Here is an 11,309-nt window from a genome sequence, read left to right as displayed (position 1 = left end):
TCAAAAACTATAAATTTTGAATTTCATGAATATAAATTTAGAAGCCATGGTAGCCTACGGGTAGTCTAATGGTTTACCTACCGCTTCTCAAGCAGAGGGTCGTAGGTTCGAATCCGAGCTCGCATCTCAGTTTCTCGGAATTTATGTGCGAAATTTAATTTGAAATTTACCATGAACTTTCGATGAAGGAAAACATTTTGATGAAACCTGCACGACGAAGAAGATTCACAACCCTCGCCGGAGAGAAAGACCAGAGCCCAGCAAAGAGACGTATAAATGGTTGATGTTGAAGTTCCATAACGGTACGTTCCATAACTTGTAAGCGAGTAGATCTTGTAATCTCGCTTGTTAACACTGTTCTAATTATCTCATAATACATATACAAAGTATTGATTTTATGGAAAACTCTACACTGATTATACTAACATCAACAAAAAAATTATTTACGAATATGAATACAAATCTGTCGATATTCCACTAAACATAAACAGTATACATATATCGGGGTTCTAAATACCCACAAATGTGAATTATTATGAGGTATTAGATTTTCTCGATTGCTACAAATTGGAAATAAATTATTTTTTCCCATCTCATGCTCTAAACGTACGACAATATAGCATTGAATGGAACTGTGTAATGGTACTACGGCAATGAAAGGTACGTAGCGGGAGCAAAGTACCTACTTCTAAATTTACTTAGTGACCTAAACGAACTCAAACAGCCAGTACTTGCTCTATAGTTTGTGCCAAAAAGTAAAAGTTCAATAAGTGAAACAATATAATTACAACTAAAACAATGCTTAAAATTAACACTGCGTTACAAATTAGAAAAAAAATTGAGAAAGAATAAAAAAAATACCCCTTTCATACGCCTATGTTTTTTTATTTATACTTATTAATAGTAGGTACATAGTAGTATTAATAGTACATATGTTTTTTTTGTAACACGTTAATATTTTTTAGGTACGGCTATTTGTAAAATAAGTGAAAAGTAAACATTAAGCAATACCTTACATTTTTTTAAAAAATCCGGAAGCCTGCGATAAACATTCTAACTGGTATATTGCAGAATAAACATAAAATATACAATTAAAATCGAATATTGTACACGAAATAAACACTCATTTACTTAGCGATATTCTAACGACCCTCATACCACTCCTCAATCATCTTTACAACCTCTTACTCTGTTTGTCACTTTTGAGCCCCAAGATTCAAAGGGGTAAAAAGAGAAATGAGAATAGAGAATATTATTTTTAACGACATTCCGCATCTATCTTCTTTGTTCATGCGTATAACAAATAATTCACTAACAGTGCCACATATTTGGATCTGTGATTACTCTGATTACCCAAAAACACGTTTACAACAGCTCTCAGTGACGTTCATGATAATTATGATAAGAGTAATATGCTAGATAACCACAGCAAAGAATTTACCATGAACTCAGGGAATTGTTTTGTTTAAGATCAGGGATCTTAAACAAAACAATTCCCTGTAGTAGAGTATTATATTCGAGCAAGCAAATTCACTTTGAAACACTACCTAGAACACCCAGATCACATTTAGAAAAGTTAATTTCCTAAATTGTTCCTATCGAGAATGGAACCCGAGGCCTGCTCATCCAGCAGCCACAATGCGAGTTGTTGGACCATCGAGATCGTCTCGTAATCAGTGTAGTAATTACTGCGTTCATGCCACACTGTTCCGATACTGATCGGTTACTCCAATGAGCATGAATATTTTATTTCTGTTCTGTCAAGACTAGAGAGTAATATAGTAAGATACGCAAAATAGAATAGAATCTATGACTTATCTGCACATAAAATATAGGAAATACCCATTTCGTACTTTTTCGGATACGTCCATTCTTTGCGACTTGATAATGTACGGTCCATACAAATGTCCACACACATAACAAAGCTTAGTTTGGTAAATTTTTGTACTCGCGACGTCCATTTTTCGGCATTCATCTTGTAAAATTTAACAATAAAAAGAACTGAGAACGCTCAGATAGTTTATTACAGAAATATTAACATTACTTCAATAGATTTTGTCAATTACATTATTTTTCACTTAGAAGCGTAAAATGAAAATAAAGTTAAAAAGTAATTTGGCTGGTACCAAAAAAACTAGACGTGACAGAAACATAAGATATATACTAAATACATACTACTAGGTAATAGCAATCTGAAAAACGGCTACAGATTTCGTGTCACATAGTGTAATCATAGAAACGAAAAACGATAATTTATAATTAAATTTTTTTATTGAATTGATATTCAATTATTTTTTGTGAAATTACTCCACTAGTTTGTTATAATTATTAATACAAAGATCGAACACTCAGAAAAAACACTCAGAAAAAATTCCTTCGATCCGGTCGGGTCGATCTTTGTATTAATAATTATGATAATTTATAATTTAATATTATAATAATTCACCAAAGTAAATAGACCTATAGTTTTACAGAGATCGCTGCGCTGCGAAAATTCAATTAAGAAAGTGCTTGGGTATGTAGGGGCCATTTATATATTGACGCGACGTAGCACTGGAATCGTTTAAAAGACACTCACGAAGACAGATCTGTGAAAACTTCAAAATTTTGCTGTAGAGCATAAACGATTGAAATAAATAACTCTTTTTTTCTTGCAATTGAAGTGAAAAGTAATGTTTTCACCTCAAGACCAAAAAAACCCTAATAAGAGTAGTAGATACCCTCGCTAAAGCTCGAGTGGATAACCACCTCACGTATATAAGTATTGAGTCCTCAATTAAAATTATAGTATTTCAGATCCAAAACACAAATATACGCGAAATATTTGTTTAATTTCCAATAAACAGTATACTTATTAAAAAAGGTTTTAATGAAGTTGTTAGGTATAGTTTTACACTAAAATATTTTTTGATACACCGCCACATAAGGTGAAGTTCAATGAAAAATATTATAGTATCTGCAACTGCAAGTATGTGGTATATTATCGGTGCACAATAATTAAGGTGTTTTTTATTATGTATTGTGTGTACATGGAAGTCTTAGTTGGCATTCGATTACTTATTTACTGTCGGAGCTATATTATGTTTATATCAGCGGTTTATTACTTATATAAGTAATAAATCACATTATCGATATCTTCAATTAAATATTATTCATCAATAACAAATGGGTAAAAGAGATAACTTTTATTAGAAGCTTCAGTAATTTATTATTATTAATTTTGTTTTTTTGAACAAACCAACGTCAAGGGTTCTTTCCGTGTCCCATGGTCGAAGTTGAAATGAACATGTCAAAACTTTTCTATAGCTACTACGCATAAGGTGGTCCTTGCGTACACATCTCAAATTTCCACCCTGTATGCCAGATGCAAGCAAATTTAGAAAAAGAATAATATTATTTGATCCTCTAAAATATTATTGATCTATTGTAACAGTACACTTTTTTTAAATAAACGTTTTCTTTTATGTTTGATAGTTGATCTACGGATAAATTATAAGTAACACTTTTAATTATGTTTAAACATAGTAAATTAATATTTTGGTCCACTTTTTTGATATTGGTTTTTTCTTTTAAAATTTCATGTCATTTATGACCAGTATATCTTTTGATATTGTTCTCCTAATAAATCTTGGTTGCTTGCTTGCGCCCTCTATTGAGTAGGTTAGGTTAGTACATAAAAAAGTAACACGAGCCGAGGGGAGAAGCGAGTGTGCCGCGGCAACGGCCGGCGAGTGCCAGAAGCCAAATTGCTTGCGTTTCCGACCATGTTTTCAGGTAAAATTATAGTATAAGTAATATAATATTAGTATACAAATATAATCAACATTTACTTTCTTTTAAAAATATGTATCTTAATTTTATTTTTTGAGCTTTTGCAAATTTAAAATGATCAATTAAATACATGCCTTTAAAATAACATACAGTAAAAAACTTTAATATAAGATGGACCAAATCATCCCAATCTAAACCGACGGTATCTTATAGACATCAGAGGGTGCTAGAGGGTGGGTTCACGTGCCGGTGCTCGTCTTTTCAGCTTCTATCCTAATAAAAATATAACAGCTATTATTTTGAAGGTACCAGTTTTTGTGTATCCCTACAATCTCACGATCTAACTGACATCCAGTTTCCGACCAGTATTTTTGACTAGCGTCTGTCAATTGATTTTCAGTATCAAAACGATGACAAAGTACAGATTTATTTTATATGCCTCACAATAAGTATCCTAACCATTGACTTACAAATAAATGGACGACGGGTCTAATACAAAAACCACGAAAAAAATGTCCCAAGTCAACCTATTCGAAATTTAAGTTGTTATGTCATCGCAGTATCGCGCTGTCCATAGAACAAATGAAGACTAAAGCGGAGTGTCGCGCTCTGTATACGATTTTAGCGCCTTACAAGTGCGGACACTTTTTAGCGCGGACCCGACGTCCATATAATTGTAAGTCAATGATCCTAACAGACGTGGTTTCAGTTCACTCGATATAACATTATTATATTATAATTATTATTTTTATTATATTATTATTATAACCATAACTGTCATATCATTCGTCAAAATAACGCTCAAAGGAATTAATTACTATTATATATTAATATTTATAAAGACATGAAATATTTTTTATGCATAGGCACTGCTTTACGCCCGTCTCCCGGAGATGTAAATTGACGAGTTTCATGTTCCTATAATTTCACCAAGTCTGTTACCCTCAAAACCGGAATGCAGTAATGATCGTATTACTGCTTGGCGGCAGAAATAGGTAAGTTGTTAGAACTTCTTTGTACGAACTGTTTCGCCATGAGCTCTACTGTTACTAAAATATATTATCATTCGGATGTCGTTCGGTATAACAAGCGATTGATGTAAGAACTTTCAAACTAATGTACCGATAGTACAATATGTATTTTATATAAACATTTCGGACGTAACATTGATTGAGTATAACGTAAAATCAAATTCAAGTGCGCCAATGAACGACTTGCCTACAATATTTAATACAGCAGCGTCCAAGCCAAACAAACAAGAAGAATTCACTTAATTAATGAAAATAATTGTAAAATATGGTTTTCATACCAAAAACATTTATTGAAGATCAAAATTAGTTGGGTAGAACTGATTTTCCTTAGTTTTCGCACTTTCAATGTAGGAATCAAGTTTCCATTTGTGATTGTTTTTCCTAAACTTGTTAGTTATCATCATCACTATCTAAAATATAGTTCGGAAACGGCTTATTGTTTTCATATGAGGGGTTAGATTTTGCTAAAGTTGGCCGTAAATGTGGCGGCCTCGGAACTTGTAGTCCATTCTCCCTGCTCTACACACATATGTACCTATCTGGCTTTAATAAGAATGCACAATATTGCATGATTGTCTTTATTTTATTGAAGAAGCACTGCGTAATATTGAAAACAATATAACTACTGCAAAATAACACCAACGAAAACTACTAGCGTAGAACAATAACCAACATAAGATTAAAACTCACGGTTTATCACTTCTGATAAGAACGGTATTTAGTTCAAAGTGTAAAGCGTAGCGTATATTGACTGTACAATACACACTAAAAGAAATAACAGAAGAAAAAGTGTTTACAGAATGTGAAGCTTAGTACTGCTACTGGAACTGTCACCAATCACGACTCCTTCAGTTAATTTTAAAGGGTAGATGGTCCGTGGCAAGGTAGACTGAACGCTCATAGCCATGTAAAAAAGGCTGATATCTACGGCAGATACTTGGAAAATGCAACTGCACTCTACTACCTGTGCGTACCCGATACCTGTAAAAATTTGAAACTCCTACGGAGGCAATTTATGTTTTTAACTGCCTCCGTGGCCGAACGGTTACCATACCGGGCTACCATGCAGATGTCCTGGGTTCGATTCCCAGGTTGGGAGAAATATATGTATGGCCTACATTTATTTCTCTCGTGAGTTTGGGTGTAATTTGTGGTTGTCTATGTGTGTGTCCATGGCACCCGCGACACAGGGTTTCCCTAGTGCGGGGCTATGTTGAGTGTGTGCGTTATTATTAAAAAAAATAATTCTGTTTTGTTATAACTTAACGCAAAGAGTAGGTACATAATAAGATAGCTAAATATAAGATTTATGTGCTTATGGGTTTGTTAAAATGTCCTGTTTGCATGTAGGAGTAACATGTACTAAAAAATATAACTGCAATGTAAACTTTATAAACTATCACTAGTAAAGGCAGTTTGCTCTATTATTTTTTGCAGATAGTTAAAAACGATCTAAAATGGCATCTACTGCGTTAATATTGTCTACAGAACTTTGAATTTATCGCATTTCCGCATATTTTCTTGCATTTTGATGTGTCTTTCCAGTCAGGCTATTATTAATAAAACAGTATAGATAGGTTATGTGGTAGAATCTAGAATTACAAAGTACTAATGAGTACGCTCTACACAATTGTCTATATGTCGTTATTATAAATTAGTGGAATAACGAACGTATTGATCGAGCGCGCAACACAATGATGCGTTCGATGACTGGCATTGCTGATGTGGAGAACAAAACAGCCAAACTCAAATGGGATTGGGCGGGTCACGTTAGCCGCATGCAACGCTAGAAGTGGGCGAAAGGCGTCACTCCGTGGGTGCCCGGGGATGGAAGATCGCGAAAGACAGAGCAGTGGAGAATTTTATGGGAGACCTTTGCCTAGCAGTGGGACACAATAGGTAAATAAAAAAAGGAATGAAAGTTGCATGATTCGCGATTTTCGCAATTCTTACAGAAAGGAAAGAAACTATTTTTCGGATCCAAATCGCGTATAAATATATGCGATTAAAAAACTAATGTTTTTTTCAAACACACCAATGTTTCGGGCCTATTACACGTTCCAAATTGATCACGGCTGACTGACTTTGAAAAAACAAATATACGTGATTTAGATGCTAAAAGTAGTTTCATAAAATATGGGCTAATCACATTCGCTGTTCTGTTCTGTTCGTTAATCAGGGCCACAGACGCTCTTAAAAAACAACATAGCTTGGCACAGTCCTGTGGCTGAATGTTAGTTACGTAGCGACGAAGTAATGCGATGAGTCGCCTGGTGCGCATGGCGCCAAAACATCAATAGATGACATGTTTCATCGATGATAATAAAATTATACCTACAATAATATGCAAATAAATACGATTAAAATATAGATATCAAATTCGAAGCTTTGGCAGTTACAACCTTACACACTTCGGTGTTTTAACATACTTGGTTTTTGCTCTTATACCTCCTTAGTTAATTATGTGTTTATAGTGTAAGAGCAAGTGAATGTAACAAACGAAAAAGATGCAAGGACGAAAATAATGCGTTATCTAAAAAAACATATCTACAATCTATAATCAATTGTATGCCAAAAATTTGAATGAAACAGATAATCAACTGCCTCCGTAGCCAAACGGTTACCATTCGGGACTGCCACGCAGAGGTCCTGGGTTCTATTCCCAGGCCGGAAGAAATATGTGTATGGCGTACTTTTATTTCTCTCGCGAGTTTGGATGTAATTTATGGTAGTTTATGTGTGTGTCCATGGCACTCGCGAGACAGGGTTTTCCCTTGTGTGGGGCTATGAGTGTGTTGCGTTTTTTCTATGTTATTACTATTATTATTAAGTGATTATCATTAATCGCAGATTTCTTGCCATGGTATGATTTGTTTTTAATTTCTGTATATTTTAGAACGGTTACAGACTCCATGGTCACGGGTTGGCTGGTTAGGCGTTTCGGAGAACATGCTATTTAATGTTAATTCAATAGATATATTACACCCATGGCTTCTTTAAAAAAATACGTTATCTTGGACACTCTCAAATCAACACTTTGTAGCAGTAGAGCTCCTTGAAAGAGTTCGTTCAGGAAAGTACCGCCATGTTTCCTATTTCTGCCTCCAAGCAGTAATGAGAACATTACTGCGTTCCCCGTTTTGAAGGGTAGTGGTGCTAGTAAGTAGTAAATTTACAGGCACATGGGTCTGTCAACTCTTGTCTCTGGGTGACGGGCCCAGTCGCAGTGTGGCAGTGCCCCTCAGATCTTAGCGATTTAAAGCTCTGAGTGGCACTGCGACTGCTATGGACAGGCGTGTAACTTACCATCAGGCGCACGACTTGTTCGTCCCGCCACTTGATACTATAATAAAAAAAAAATATATATATACTATAGTAATGTAGCATAGTAAATATACACGATAATATGGTAATATACACGATATTCGGTATACTGGGCAATCTGGCGCACAATCTTGAACAAGATGTAGACAGAGTGATAGTACGTGGCGGCTCGGGAGTCCCTTTTATTTCTTACCCTGATGCTATTGCTAAAACGTTCTAGCCACAAGTAAGAAACATTCTATTCACATTTTATATATACCTACTAACTATAACGCGCACACACTTATAGCCCCGCATTAAGGAAACCCTGTGTCGCGGGTGTCATGGACACACATAGATAACCACAAATTACACCCAAACTCACGAGATAAATGAATGTGGGCCATACAAATATTTCTCCCAGCACGGAAATCGAACCTGAGACCTCTGCGTGGCAATCCGGCATGGTAACCTTTCGGCCGCGGAAGCACTTAACACAGTACAGTTATACACGTATACCTATGTGAAAAAGGGGCCAAATTCATGAAATCTAAATGGATGCCAATTTCATTTAAAGTTCTTTGAAACTTATCTACATAAATATAAAAAGATTGTGATAGTCAATGATATTATACTTATGTGATAGTGATCAAATTTTCCATCATAACATCATAACAATGTATTTGTAGTGCTTATAAAAATCAAACTTAAAATCCTTTTGTTTATTATTAATTTAAAACATGTTGTACGTATAATGAATCTATTATATGTTAAGTTGGAGGACGTGGGTAATTATCTAAATGTCTTGGGTAACGTCAAATTACTATGGCGATGGCAATGCATTTATTATAAAATTGTTATTACAATATTTTCGCAACAAAGAAAATGAATTTGATTCTAAAACATGAAGACAATTACAGTATCGCGATTTAATTCCCCTGGCAATAAGATTATAAGTTATAACATTGATTGAGTATCAAAACATACTAAATATCAATCGTCGTCGTCGTGGTAGTGAATGAATGAAATATCATTATTGCACATAAAATTACCGAGGCAATAAAGAACAGTAATTTAATTCTAAAAATAGTATGTAATACTTAGTGGTGCTTAGACAACTTTACCCAACTAATTAAAAAAAAAGAAAATAATTGACTTGACATTATTTTTGTCTAGAAGCCCATTATAAAGAAGTTGTTGGGATAGTGGCCATGAGTTACACTCGGTCCATCACAAAAAAATATTTTAATTACAAAACAATACATTGAAGTTCTATTCTCAACATTTGCAATAACTACATGACGAAAAAATACATAAAGTTGTTATAAAATTACAAATAGGAAATTGCAACAACGTGCCTTCGAAACAGTTATAAATACCTACAACAAAATAGATAATTTATTAGTAATTAACGCAATTTATCAAAAAGTACTCGTATATCGAAAAAGATGGCACAAAGATATTAATTTCTGACACTCTCATAAATTAGTATCATTATATTAATTATATTATTAATTAATATAATGACACATTACATAATATTAATAATTAATAGAATGATACAATACCTAGACAAGGTATTTTTTGTGATAGCAGATTTCTTACAGCAAATTTTCTACTGGTTGAAATACGTGGCATAAACCGTGTCCCAAATAACTATAGCATTAAAAGCGTCAACTGTCATTTACGAAAAGAAAGAAGTACGTTTTATTTTTAAATTAAGTACCACTGTTGGTGCACGAAAGAAGCCTCCACGCAATGGCGGTTACTAATCATGAACCTGAACGCCAGAAGCATCCTGGGCAACAATATTTTCCAACACAACTGGGCAACAATATGCCGACTGACTAAGGACCTTTCATCACGACAGCAAACATGTCCCACACTTCAGCATTTCTGCTACTACTTGTGACACAAAAATACACAGAAAGGAAGTAAAAAAAATACAAAGCAAAGTAAAAAAGAAATAAAATAACAATAAACTGTCCGTTTCAAATCTAGATACCATAATTGTAACTCATTTAAAAAAACGACCTCTCAAGTTTCACGTGAAATTACATCTATTTGCCAAGTTTTATTGAAATCGGTTACCGAAAAGTGTTCAAAACGGATGCATCCCCTAGTTTGCCACCCTTAGAAGTGGAATATTTTCTTCAAATTTAACGGAGACCAATACTGAGGTATTATTCTCTTTCCAACAAAAAAAGAATCATCAAAATCGGTTCACAATTTTTTTTTGTCGAAAAAAAAACGAAAAATACATTCGAATTGAGAACTTCTTGCTTTTTTGAAATCGGTTAAAGAAACAACGAAGGAAAGGCATGGAAAGGCGTCAAATTTGAAACAGTCAACACAATTTGATTAAAATGTCATGTGAGCAAATGTGGCGTATCCACACAGCTAATGTCACAGCTGACTGGCAGGTGAAATTACAGGCACATGGGACTAGTCAACTTACTCGTATGTCTCAGGGTGACGGGCGCAGTGGCAGTGCCTCTCAGATCACACCCGAGTGAAGGCTATGATGCTGGTTTTCAGTGGATTCTAATATAATGTATGAAATCGATACGACAAGAATAAGATTAGGTACCACTGAAGAAACAATATAAGTCATGGAGTACTTGTACGGAAATATTATGCTCAAAGTAAATTTAGTCAGTTTATATTTAATACCTCGAGAATTACTTGATCTTTTTTAAACAAATTGGTATTCTGGGCAAGACCCCCCTTGTGGCAAATTTCAAGTGTGTATGACAAATAGATTTCACGAATAGATTAAAAACCAAAAACAAAAAACTACAAGAAGCACATACAAAGATTTGTAAGGTCCGCTAGTTTGTTCCGTGGCTTAGTTGGCATAACATCTGGCACGGTTTGCTGGAAGACGTTGGTTCGATTCCATCCGGATCGAAGGAATTTTTTCTAAATGCTCGATCTTTGTATTAATAATTATAAACTAATTGGAGTAATAAAAAAAGTGGAGTAATTTCACAAAAAGAATTCAATATCATGGTGGTCAAACATCGTGACATTCAATAAACTTAAAAAAATTACTAATAGGTTTTAATTTAATACAAAATCGATATTTAGTAGCAGTAGAGCTCCTTGTGAAAGAGTTCGTCCAGGGTAGTACTGCCACCTTACCTATTTCTGCCGCTAAGCATTAATGTTAGCTTTACTGTGTTCCGGTTTTGAGGGGTAAGG

The sequence above is a fragment of the Hyposmocoma kahamanoa genome, unplaced genomic scaffold (genome assembly GCF_003589595.1).
Source record: "Hyposmocoma kahamanoa isolate Upper Pololo Valley unplaced genomic scaffold, ASM358959v1 232, whole genome shotgun sequence".
Classification (NCBI taxonomy): Eukaryota; Metazoa; Arthropoda; class Insecta; order Lepidoptera; family Cosmopterigidae; genus Hyposmocoma; species Hyposmocoma kahamanoa.
Note: the sequence above shows the minus strand (reverse complement) of the source record.